Source organism: Sinocyclocheilus anshuiensis, unplaced genomic scaffold, assembly GCF_001515605.1.
Source record: "Sinocyclocheilus anshuiensis isolate Anshui unplaced genomic scaffold, SAMN03320099.WGS_v1.1 scaffold323, whole genome shotgun sequence".
NCBI classification, from domain to species: Eukaryota; Metazoa; Chordata; class Actinopteri; order Cypriniformes; family Cyprinidae; genus Sinocyclocheilus; species Sinocyclocheilus anshuiensis.
Genome location: NW_015548198.1, coordinates 316,921 through 330,006, shown reverse-complemented (window position 1 = coordinate 330,006; position 13,086 = coordinate 316,921). Strand labels below are relative to the sequence as shown.

The 13,086-nt window shown below is 42.1% G+C and overlaps 1 pseudogene; it reads right to left on the bottom strand.

Moving 5' to 3' along the window:
- The window catches only part of LOC107653239 (SH3 and cysteine-rich domain-containing protein 3-like), a 41,650-nt pseudogene that overhangs the window by 2,307 nt on the left and 26,257 nt on the right, over positions 1-13,086 (bottom strand).

Genomic DNA, 13,086 nt, shown 5'->3' with positions numbered 1-13,086 from the left:
CCTCCAGCAACCACAGAGAGGAGGGGGTCCCTTCCAAGCATCCCTGCAGCAGTGCATTATGTGACCCCCAGAGACCTTGAAAAGCTAGCCAGAACCATCCCAGCATTCACATGGCCAGGAAAATAATAGTTTTCCTACTTTATGCAGTAATAGCAGTAATTTAGAATAGTGGCGTCGTTTTAAACATTGCTTGCAAGCAGACCCAGTAATCAATCTTATGTGTCTGTGAGCTAGAACGCTCCTAAGGACACCCTAAGTTCGCGCCAGGCCTCGGGCCTTGACTTTCCATTCACCAAGATCATCTGACTCAAACTGGTTCTTTTCCATCAACCAACTTCAGCAAAGATCAACTTGAGCCTTCAGATTGCATCAGGACTCTCTGTCAGACAGACAAGACGTGCAAGTATCAAACTTAGTCTTATTAATTGATACATTAAGTATCATTTGCACCTTTTTACAAAGGTGTGTTTGAACTAAGAAGCTGATGTTTCCTTCAGGCTGTAGATCTGCTGAATATCCAATGGTCCCATAGCTTCATGTTTTATTTCTCTTCTCTTTACTGCCTAAGCGTTAATCCTGTTCCTGTACCAACTGTTTGTGTGTGTGTGTGTGTGTGTCTGTGTGTGTGTGTGTATGTTAGACTAGTTTAAGTGTTTATGTAGTTAATAAAGTCTTACTTGTATCACACTTGACGTTGTTCATTGTTTGCTCATAACTGGAGTCCCTAATCATGCAGATTTATGCTACATCCTCTGTGTAGTATTGTACAGTAAGAAAGTTATTTCCCTTAACCAGGAAATTAACGTTCTTAGAATTGACAGATGGTTGACCCTGAGAGGTCAAGTAAATACTTACAGCGGATCTAAATATTTATAATTAATTATAACTAGTTATGATTAATTATTCATATTTCCCCTTTGAGCTGATTCGCTACATATATATATATATGCTTTATAAACAAAAATGCGCGCCTTGCACTGCTCTGCGATGCGCGTCCATGACTTCACGTAATACGTTTTTGTTTATAAATCATATACTTTTTTTTTTTTGAAAATTACTGATCGTTTCGATTGCTTTGATCTGTGGCATCCGCATAACCTCTACAATTGGGTTGCCTGATGCCACCAGGTCCGGCCCGTGGCATAGGCAAAATAGGCAAATGCTAGGGCTGCCGCCGATACCTAGGGCGCCAAAATGCGTGAAGTTGTTTTTAACTATTCATTTTTTATTACCAATACTACTTCAATACTATGAATTTAAAACATTACAAAAAAGCGATCGTCCCACAAAAACATAACTATTTTATTGCTCTCCCCACTCACCCCGGTTCGAAGCATGATCAGTCCTCCCGCACGTCCACATACATCAGTTACTTGATTGTGATAGATGTTCACTAATAAATTACCACTATGTCAAAAGACCGAAGCCCTCGTGCCCAGGAAAGAAAAAAAAAAACAAGAGAAGAAGAAAAACGGGACAGAGACAGAGGTGATGTGATGTGATGTAATGAGTGATGATCATAAATAAACTAGATGAGGTAAAAGTTTGTGAACAAACTTTATGTTGGCCTAGTCTAGAAAGCCTAGTCTAAAAGTTTACAAATTTTCGTGTCACATGATAACACGTTTTAATAATATTTTTATGCTTTAGTTGTGTAGTATTTGGGCATTTATGGTATTTTTAATTTGAATTGGCTAATTTAGTCATGTTTGTATATAACTGGACTTATTAAAAATAGCAACATTTTATGTAAAATTCACTTTAAAGATGTACAGTTTCTCAGTTTAATTCGTGGTGATAATGTTAGAAAGGGCTATAGTTTAGTAGAACATTGCTGCCATCTACTGAAAATTGAAAACAGTAATGTTACTGTATGCTACAGAAGTGTTCAAACAAAACTGTATTATTTTTTTTTTGCAGGAATACCAGATGTAATTATTCTTGCTGTTTGTGTTTAATTTGTAATGTGACTTAGGCAGAACCTACATTTTTATAGTTTCACTGGAAACAATTTAAAATAAGGTTAACTTTCCATAACTAACATTGACAAAAATAATAAATACTGATTCAAATGTATTGTTCATTGTTAGTTCAAGTTAGTTAATACATTCACTAATATTACCAAATGATACCTTATTGTAAATGTTACCGTTTCACTAACATCAACTTTTTTTAATGAGAAAATGTAACACCCAATAGTCACATATACTCCTCCATTTCTCTCTTCAGATGCACTTTTGAAATATCTAGCTATGCCGTTTCTGTGTGAATGTTTGAACACAATGATTATTGGCTGTGAGGCAAGGGGCACCAGGTACATAACTATTTTATTGCTCTCCCCACTCACCCCGGTTCGAAGCATGATCAGTCCTCCCGCACGTCCACATACATCAGTTACTTGATTGTGATAGATGTTCACTAATAAATTACCACTATGTCAAAAGACCGAAGCCCTCGTGCCCAGGAAAGAAAAAAAAAAACAAGAGAAGAAGAAAAACGGGACAGAGACAGAGGTGATGTGATGTGATGTAATGAGTGATGATCATAAATAAACTAGATGAGGTAAAAGTTTGTGAACAAACTTTATGTTGGCCTAGTCTAGAAAGCCTAGTCTAAAAGTTTACAAATTTTCGTGTCACATGATAACACGTTTTAATAATATTTTTATGCTTTAGTTGTGTAGTATTTGGGCATTTATGGTATTTTTAATTTGAATTGGCTAATTTAGTCATGTTTGTATATAACTGGACTTATTAAAAATAGCAACATTTTATGTAAAATTCACTTTAAAGATGTACAGTTTCTCAGTTTAATTCGTGGTGATAATGTTAGAAAGGGCTATAGTTTAGTAGAACATTGCTGCCATCTACTGAAAATTGAAAACAGTAATGTTACTGTATGCTACAGAAGTGTTCAAACAAAACTGTATTATTTTTTTTTTGCAGGAATACCAGATGTAATTATTCTTGCTGTTTGTGTTTAATTTGTAATGTGACTTAGGCAGAACCTACATTTTTATAGTTTCACTGGAAACAATTTAAAATAAGGTTAACTTTCCATAACTAACATTGACAAAAATAATAAATACTGATTCAAATGTATTGTTCATTGTTAGTTCAAGTTAGTTAATACATTCACTAATATTACCAAATGATACCTTATTGTAAATGTTACCGTTTCACTAACATCAACTTTTTTTAATGAGAAAATGTAACACCCAATAGTCACATATACTCCTCCATTTCTCTCTTCAGATGCACTTTTGAAATATCTAGCTATGCCGTTTCTGTGTGAATGTTTGAACACAATGATTATTGGCTGTGAGGCAAGGGGCACCAGGTAAAATCTTGCCTAGGGCAGCAAATTGGCCTGGGCTGCGTTTCCCAAAAGCATCGTAAGCTTAAGTACATCGTAGACCCATTGAAACCAATGGAGCTACGATCAACTTAGGCTTACGATGCTTTTGGGAAACGCAGCCCAGGGCCAGCCCTGGATGCCGCGGTTAATGCTCGTGTTGCTATAATGATGAGATTTAAGCACTGAGTCGTTTTTAGCTCTGAGCATGTGAAATTGCAAGATTGCGGGCGGAGCTATATTCAGCTCAGCTGTGCCTCTCTAATATGCATGTTATTGTGTCTGGAAAGCCTTGCTGGGCGTGGATATATTGAATGCTCTGTGAGGAGACGCTTGCGAGCTATCTCTCCCAGAGTGTTTCAGTGACTTAGAGTGGTTTTGGGGAATTTTTCTTCCTGTGTTAAGCCGGATGGGTTTAGAAGTGGGCTGCCTCCCCAGGCTTCTGGGTATTTTTAAGCAGGCGGTCCCTCTGAATCCCGCTTAATATATTTGGGCTGAGTAGACTGCTCCCCCTCTTTAGGGCTTTAAGTGAACAGCCTCTGCTCAGAGTGTAGCTGTCTGCAGATGGTTATGCTCCAGCTTACTTTGCTCTGGAATATAGCGGTCTGAGGGCAGCTATGTTCTAGCTGGGCGTCTAAAACTAGGTTTGGTTCCCCTTGGCACAAGCTCTTCTCAAGTAAGCACTAAAGTCTTTGTCTAGAATCTGCTATTTGAGGATAATGTGTTCCAGCTCTGAGACTGCTCCCCTTTTTACGGTTTTTAAGTAGTGGTCTCCTTGAGCCCCTTGCCTAGACTGTGCTGTCTCCCCTTTCTGGGTTTCTCCCCTTTCTCAAGTAGATGGCCCACCTCCGTGGCCTGGGCAATCTTCAGCCTTATCTGAGGGAAATGCTATTCGAGGATAGCTATGTCCAGCCCTCTTCTGGTCAATAATGCAGTGCTTCGCTAGCCTACTGTGGGACTGACACAGATTGGGGACCTACTTAGTATAGCCATCTGAGGGTGGTTATACTTCAGCCATTGTTATGGCAGCACGGGCTTACTTGAATACAGATATCTGAGGCTAGCTGTGTTTTAACTTGGGGTTTTTAAGCAGCGGTCTCCTGCCTAGATAGTGCTGTCTCCCCTTACAGTGTTTTTAATTAGACAGCCCACTGCTGGTGGTCTTTGCAATTGTAATGGTCCCCTTTCTTAGAGCCAATCTGTCTGAGGATAGCTATGTGCTAGCTCAGTGATTGCTCCCTTGCTTAGGGTTTTAAGTAGCGGTCTACTTGAGCTCTTACCAAGACAGTGCTGTCTCCCCTTTTTGGGTTGTAAGTAGACAGCCCACTCCCTGTGGTTTTGGGTAGTTTCTGTCAGTCCCCCTTCTGGTAACCCCTTTCTAGATGCCTTGCTTTCTGAGGATATCTACAGTATGTGCTAGCTCAGTGACTGCTCCCCTTCTTTTGGTCTTTAAGTAGCGGTCTTCTTGAACCCTTGCCTAGACAGTGCTATCTCCCCTGCAAGGGTTGTAAGTAGATAGCCCACTCTCTGTGGTCTGGGCAGCTTTGTAGGAAGACATTACCTGGCTATCTAGGCTAGCATGACCCATCATAAGAAACTTAGGATATAGCAATCTGAGGATAGCTGTGTTCTAGCTCAGCAACTACTCTCCTTACCCTGGGATTGTTAGTAGCAATCTCTTTGAGCCCCTCTAGAGGCTTCTAGTTTAGCCTAATCAGTGGTCTTATGTACAGTATCTAGGCTAATATTGCTCTCATAGCATAGCTATCTGAGGATAGCTGTGTTCTTAACTTGGGTGGGATGTGCCCCTTTATCTGAATCGGGTTCCCCCATTTCTGCCAGGTTGTGTGAGTGGCCCGATATGTCAGTGGCTTGGCTCCTTTCTGAGGAAAGGCTTGTTGTATGTCTGTCACTTCCTTGGCGCTCTCTCACCAGGTGGACAGGCATACACCTTGGCATGGGGTGATTGGATTCCGTTCCCCATTGTGTCCACTAGAGGCACGCAGCATTGAATTACCTAGAAGGGGAACGTCTCGGGTTACGAATGTAACCATGGTTCCCCGAGAGGGAATGAGATGCTGCATCCCCTCGCCATGCCTTTGGTCTGCCTGTTTACGTCTCTTTCAGGCAACCAAGTTGGTGACGTATTCAGCAGGTGCCCTTTTATACTTCCGGGCACCTGCCTATGACGTCACGGGCCATGTGGACCAATAGGATTGGTGTTGTTTCACACGTGCTTCAGACACCGGTCATTCTGGCAGCATTCCCTATTGTGTCCACTAGAGGGACGTAGCATTGAGTTCCCTAGAAGGGGAACCATGATTACATGCGTAACCCGAGATGTTCCCTTACAACTTATGGGCCACTTACCACCATTTCCAAGAGTGACACTTCTAAGCCACTGAATATTTAACAACAGAATATGTGTGTACTTTTTTTTTTATGATCAGATTGTGTGTTTTGTGTCCACTAGAGGCACGCAGCATTGAATTACCTAGAAGGGGAACGTCTCGGGTTACGAATGTAACCATGGTTCCCCGAGAGGGAATGAGATGCTGCATCCCCTCGCCATGCCTTTGGTCTGCCTGTTTACGTCTCTTTCAGGCAACCAAGTTGGTGACGTATTCAGCAGGTGCCCTTTTATACTTCCGGGCACCTGCCTATGACGTCACGGGCCATGTGGACCAATAGGATTGGTGTTGTTTCACACGTGCTTCAGACACCGGTCATTCTGGCAGCATTCCCTATTGTGTCCACTAGAGGGACGTAGCATTGAGTTCCCTAGAAGGGGAACCATGATTACATGCGTAACCCGAGATGTTCCCTTACAACTTATGGGCCACTTACCACCATTTCCAAGAGTGACACTTCTAAGCCACTGAATATTTAACATCGCGGTGTGTACTTTTTTTTTTATGATCAGATTGTGTGTTATAAATCCAACTTTATATCTGAGATCTCAAACAAACCAGAATATGGATTACAACCATACTCTCAGGCTTTGTATCTTTGTTCTTTCCTATTTGCTTGTAAGTTCAAAAACATGGTTTTATCAACTCCACTGAATTTGGGTGTGACACAATTAAATTAACCAGTAATACTTTAGCTCTGCAAGTGTTCTTAATAAATATTGTAATCCTTTGTGGTGAGAAGAGATCACTCCCAGTCATTCCATTGCTAATAAACGTATGAAAGAAAGAACACTTTACTCCAGACTTTTTTCTTATAGAATTCCAGCAGGAGGAACTCACCCTCCACCACTCCTCATTGGAGTCATCCAGCACTGTGATGCGATTGTTAAGAAATATGTGAATAGACTCACTGGAAGTCCAGGTCATCTTTCTCGATGGCTTTAAAGCGATACAAAGCCATATAATAGTGAGACTGACTGAATGTCTGCTGCTGCTTCTTGTTCTGCAAACATCAACATCAACAGAAGGTTAGAGGGTTTTAGTTGCTTGTTACGACCAAAACCAGATTCAGACTTAGTTGCAACATGTTGAAGCGTGTACTACTTGCCAAAGCATATGTTTAACAAAGTCTCTCACAGTTAAAGAAATTTGTTTTATTTATTTTTTCTATAGAACCAAAAAAAAAATTTGAGAACCCACACAGTGATCAGAATATAATAAATATAAAATATAATAAAGTGAACAAAAAGCTTGACTATTGATTACATCTGCTTTTTTGGAAGCCATCTATTACTGAAGTTATGAGCAGGTACCATATGCACTCTGGAGTTAAGTATGTGCTTCTTGCTAATGCTGGGTACACACCACAAGATTATCAGGCTGATTTTGGGCCGATTTCTCCCCTTCCGAAAATCCTAGGTATGTCCCGATCATCTTGGACATGTTGAAGCGTGTACTACTTGCCAAAGCATATGTTTAACAAAGTCTCTCACAGTTAAAGAAATTTGTTTTATTTATTTTTTCTATAGAACCAAAAAAAAAAAAAGTTGAAAAACAGTCTTGCTTCCTCTGCATTGTGGTCAGTGGAAGCCCCATGATATTTTGTATAATGACATGAGAAAAACCATTTATCTGACCTTTACCAATTTTGGCTTGGATCTTCTGACAATGAAAACAACTCAAAGTTATCAACAGTCTTTGGTCACTAGTTGGTTACTTTGCATTTACCCCCAGGACAAGGGAGCTTCCCAAAATCGTATTTTCTACTTAGTTAAAAATATACTTTCCATCTCGCAATGGAGGGAGGCTGATGTGCATCATGACATTTTTCAAAAGACGGGACATTTCCTCATAGAAAAAAAATGACAAGCTGATCTCGATCTGTTGAGTTCTTTGGAAGTCTGCTACACTTGGAATCTGTCATAGGCCTCATTTTCTAATTGCACCTCAGGAGGCACTACCTTCAAAAGATATTATTATTATTATTATTTATTTTTTTTGCTTATAACTTCTGAATTGTTTGCATGTGAGCTGAATGAGCTTAAACCCAATGTTCCTATGTTGACCGACCATACCAGATTTTCCTGTGGTGTGAGGTGTGTTAAGAGTGACTGAATCTGCACGGAAGAACGTCGGTGGTGCCCTGATCGCGAATCGTAAATATTCAAAATGTTGCATATTTACGATCACAAATCCTGATGTGTGGGGGGAACCCTGAGGGCAAATGCGCCTACGATCTGGAGATTATCACGTGAAACGAAACAATATCCAATCAGAAAGTGAGCTGACAGAAGACGGGAGCATAACAAACGCAGTCATGGCACAGCACAAAAGGATTTGGACAGCAGTGATGGAGGATCAGCTTGTCGATTTGTGGCAACAGCACGAGTGTTTAAACAACGTGTCCTGAAAAACATATTTATTCTCAAGTCTCGAGAGATTTTGAGAGATTTCCTGTGTTCACAGTCGGGACTCTGGCTGAAAATCTGTTGGTGTGTGGTGTGCTGTCTTTGTCACATCGCGGCACACCACACACTAGGAGCAAAACAAACTTCATGTTTTTAGTCTCTCACATTTTGAAGATCTTATATGATTTTAAAAATCTTTTAGTGTGTACCCAGCATAACATAGGAATAGCAGACAGAAATGAGTACAAAAATGTTCTTTCTGACCAGAGTGAAGACTGAAATTCTGGTCTCTAGATATGGCTTGGGTTTATATAATTTTTAATTCATCACCTACTAAGCAGAAGTCTTAAAGGGGACATCAGATGCAAAATTCACTTTTACATAAATGTGTGTTGGCAGTGTGTGTACACAACCACCCTATAATGATAAAAATCCAGCCAGTGCTTTTTTTTAAATCCCCATAAATAATAACCACTTTCTCAGATAAAGCCATTCTCATAATCTGGCCAGATGTACGTCACACAGGCCAAGGCCGCTTCCACGACTGTTGATTGACACTGGCGTTTTAACACAGACCTGCCCTGAGTGAGCTGTCATCAGTCCGCCATTGTTACCACGCCGGACCAGGTGTAGAAGACAGGTGTAGTGTGCTTTGTTGTTGGATGTAATAATGAACATAGCAGTCGTCATTTACTCCCGACATCTGAGCTGCTGAAGACGCAGTGGATTATGTTTGTTTTTGAAGAGAGTGCACCACCAATCTACCTAAATGTGTGTTTGTACAAATCATTTGTGATCCAGCTTTACCTACAGAAGAAGTGAGTATAAGGTTCCCCTTCAGGAACTCGAGCTGTGTCAAAACACTTTGGGAACGCCTTCAGCGTGACCACGCTCTGAATCACATGTGTAATCAGTCCAATAGATGGGCGAGACATCACGGGCGGGGTGACGTAACGACCAGGAAGCTTAAAAGCACGTGCAGTGGAACCGGCATCGGCTTTCTGTCATTCAGCAAGCGCTCTGTGTGTGTGTCAGTCACTATCTGTTGTGAGTCTTATTTAGTGTTGTTTGTCCACTTATAAGCTCCATTATGTCAAAGCTTCAGTCAATAGAAGCATTTGGGCGAGAGCAGGCAGTGTTCAGGCTGTGTGTTCCTCCCTGCCCGCGCTATATTCGGGTGGGGACACACACAGTTTGTGTGTTGTCTGCTTGGGAGTGAAGCACGCAGAGTCAGCTCTTGAGGGAGCTGACTGCCCGCATTGCGAACTTTTGTTACTGCCTTGCTTCGCTCTCAGAAGGTGACCCCCGTGGAGAGGGCTCGACGCTCCGCCTGTCTTCCTCTGAGGAGGTGTCGATGAGCTCGCCAGTTGCACAAGCATCAGTTACACAAGCATATTATGCCTAATATTATTTGGAGACGGGCGAGTCCCTATCTTCTTCCTCACCCACCAGATCCAGCGCCCGCTCTCTGGGATCGGAAGCCCGCGCTGCAGTTTCTTCCCACCGGGGAGAAGGCTCGACGCTCCGCTTGTCTTCCTCCTCCGAGGTTGATGTGGAGGGCATTTCGATGAGCTCGCCAGTTGCACAAGCACCAGTTGCACAAACATATTATGCCTAATATTATAATGAGCAGCATTACTGGGGAGCGGAGCTCGCGCAGTCAGCTCTCGGGGGGCTGATTGTGCTTTTCCCGCTGTTAAACGCTCCACCCTCACCGGACACGCTCCGAGGAGTGTGTCTGTGCCTGTGATCTTGCGGTTCCGGTCCCACTGCTGCTGAGGCATGGTGGCGATTGAGTTCGCGAGGACTGCACATGATCTGGCGGACGGATTGGAGACGGGCTCTCCCTATCTCCTCCCACGGTCCCTTGATCTAGCGCTCACTCTCAAGGTTCGGAAGCCCGCGCTGCGGTTCCTTCCCCCTCTGAGTGAGAGCTCGCTGCTGCAGCTATCTTTCTCCGAGGAGATTGATATTGTTTGTGTGACCGAGCAGCTCACGCGCTGCCGAGGCAACATCATTTTCAGTTTTTGATAAGAATCTTATCACACCAGACCGTCTTTACCCATCTGGTTGTTTGGCTCCATTTAATTCTGAGGAAGTAAATGAAGTATATATCTGACTATGAGAAGTTAGATATACAGTGGCTCTTGGGATAAAAAGTTCTCCAGTGAGAGCAGGTGTTTACCTCTCTTCCTCCGAGGAGGTTGAGGCGGTCAGCAGGGGCTGCTGGGCGGGAGCACTCACTTCTCGTACTCTGCAGAGTCTAGAGTCAGAGTGGCGCTCCCAGGCCGAAGGCTTCTAGAAAGGCTTCTAACCGTTTCCTGTTTCCTGTCTGCCGTGCTGCTGAGTGGTTTGTGATTGCAGCTCCGTGTAGCTTTGCTTTTCTGTTGAATCTTACTATCACTCTCTCTTGTTTAAAGTGATAAAATATAACGTAATTCCCACCATATTTCTGATATTATCTATCAAACTAATCTGATTAATTTGATTGTTCGCTTTTATTCTAAAACCGCGAGTGCAGTGCGTTAACATTCATTAGCCGGTTAGCTTGTCATTTGCGTTTCCATTTCACGTCTATTGCTGTTTTCTTTTCTTTTTTTCTCGCTCCATTTCTTTTCTCTCTCGCTCAATTTTTCCACGAGTTCATCAAACAACTGTGGTAAGTCAGAATCATTCATCAATCACAGTGAGTAATGGCTTCTTCTCCTGCTATTGTTGTTTGCACCCCTACCGTGTTCCGGCCCTTCATTCTGGGGGCCTCACTTCTCGTACTCTGCAGAGTCTAGAGTCAGAGTGGCGCTCCCAGGCCGAAGGCTTCTAGAAAGGCTTCTAACCGTTTCCTGTTTCCTGTCTGCCGTGCTGCTGAGTGGTTTGTGATTGCAGCTCCGTGTAGCTTTGCTTTTCTGTTGAATCTTACTATCACTCTCTCTTGTTTAAAGTGATAAAATATAACGTAATTCCCACCATATTTCTGATATTATCTATCAAACTAATCTGATTAATTTGATTGTTCGCTTTTATTCTAAAACCGCGAGTGCAGTGCGTTAACATTCATTAGCCGGTTAGCTTGTCATTTGCGTTTCCATTTCACGTCTATTGCTGTTTTCTTTTCTTTTTTTCTCGCTCCATTTCTTTTCTCTCTCGCTCAATTTTTCCACGAGTTCATCAAACAACTGTGGTAAGTCAGAATCATTCTGGCTTCTTCTCCTGTTATTGTTGTTTGCACCGCTTGCCACATGTATAGTTTAGCTCTCTCTGTCGGCGATGAGGGATTAACATGTGATAAATGCAGGGAAATAGTTAGGCTGACAGAGAAGATTTCAGAATTAGAGACACGCATCCAAACTCTAATTGAGGATAGTAAGAATGTGACGGCTGTAGATAGCATAGTCGCGGGTCAAAACACCGCTCTTCCATTCCCATCAAAACATCAAACAAGTTCTCCCCACTCAGTGACGCACCCACTGAGAAACCTGATGAAAGTGCTCTAGTTATTGGTGATTCTATTGTACATAACGTGAAAATAGAGACACCAGCCACCATAGTCCAATGTTTACCGTGAGCCAGAGCGCCTGATATCTTGGCAAATTTAAAAGTGCTGGCTAATGCTAAACATAAATTCAGTAAGATTGTTATTCACTAATGATGTTCGACTTCGCCAGTCGGAGATCACTAAAAATAACATTAAAGAGGTGTGTGAACTTGCACGTACGATGTCAGACACTGTAATATGCTCTGGTCCTCTCCCTGCTTACCGTGGTGATGAGATACATAGCAGACTGTCGTCACTCAATGGCTGGATGTCTAAGTGGTGCCCGCAAATTTAAAAGTGGTGGCTAATTCTAAACGTAAATACAGTAAGATTGTTATTCACGCCGGCGCTAATGATGTTCGACTTCGCCAGTCGGAGATCACTAAAAATAACATTAAAGAGGTGTGTGAACTTGCACGTACGATGTCAGACACTGTAATATGCTCTGGTCCTCTCCCTGCTTACCGTGGTGATGAGATACATAGCAGACTGTCATCACTCAATGGCTGGATGTCTAAGTGGTGCCCGCAGAATAACATAGGTTTAATAGACAATTGGACGAGTTTTTAGGGCAGACCTGACCTGTTGAATAGAGATGGTCTTCATCCCTCCTGGGGTGGTGCCGCTCTTCTGTCTAGATACATAGCAGACTGTCATCACTCAATGGCTGGATGTCTAAGTGGTGCCCGCAGAATAACATTTTTTAACATAACAGTTTTTGGGGCAGACCTGACCTGTTGAAAAGAGATGGTCTTCAGCCCTCCAGGGGTTGTGCCGCTCTTCTGTCTAGAAATATGGCACATAGTCTTAGAGTTTGTATTTGACTAACTGGGACCCAGGTCAGGAAGCAGACAGACTGGCTAAACCAACCGTCTGCTAGCCGCCTCACGTCACAGAAATCAGTTAATTCTCAACACATAGAGACTCTTTCACCTAGAAATCACACTATAGCGACTGTGTCTGTTCCCCAAACTAGAAAATACAAAAAACGCCCAAACCAATTTAAAAGTAATAATTTAATTGATGTTCAACAAATAAAAAACAGATGTAATATGGATAAACAAATGTCAGTATTTCTCAGAGGGCGGGCTTCAAGTATAACTCGTTTGAAGTAATGGTGCTTCATATAACATTATGCAGAGAAACAAGTGTTAATGTTAAATCCCCTGTGATGTTTGTACTGGCTACTATATGCAGGCCACCAGGGCACCATACAGACTTTATTAAATAATTTGCTGATTTTATATCCGATTTAGAGCTGGCTACAGATAACGTTTTAATTGTTGGTGATTTTAATGTCCATGTTGATAATGAAAAAGATGCACTGGGATCAGCATTCATAGACATTCTGAACTCTATTGGGGTTAGACAACACGTCTCA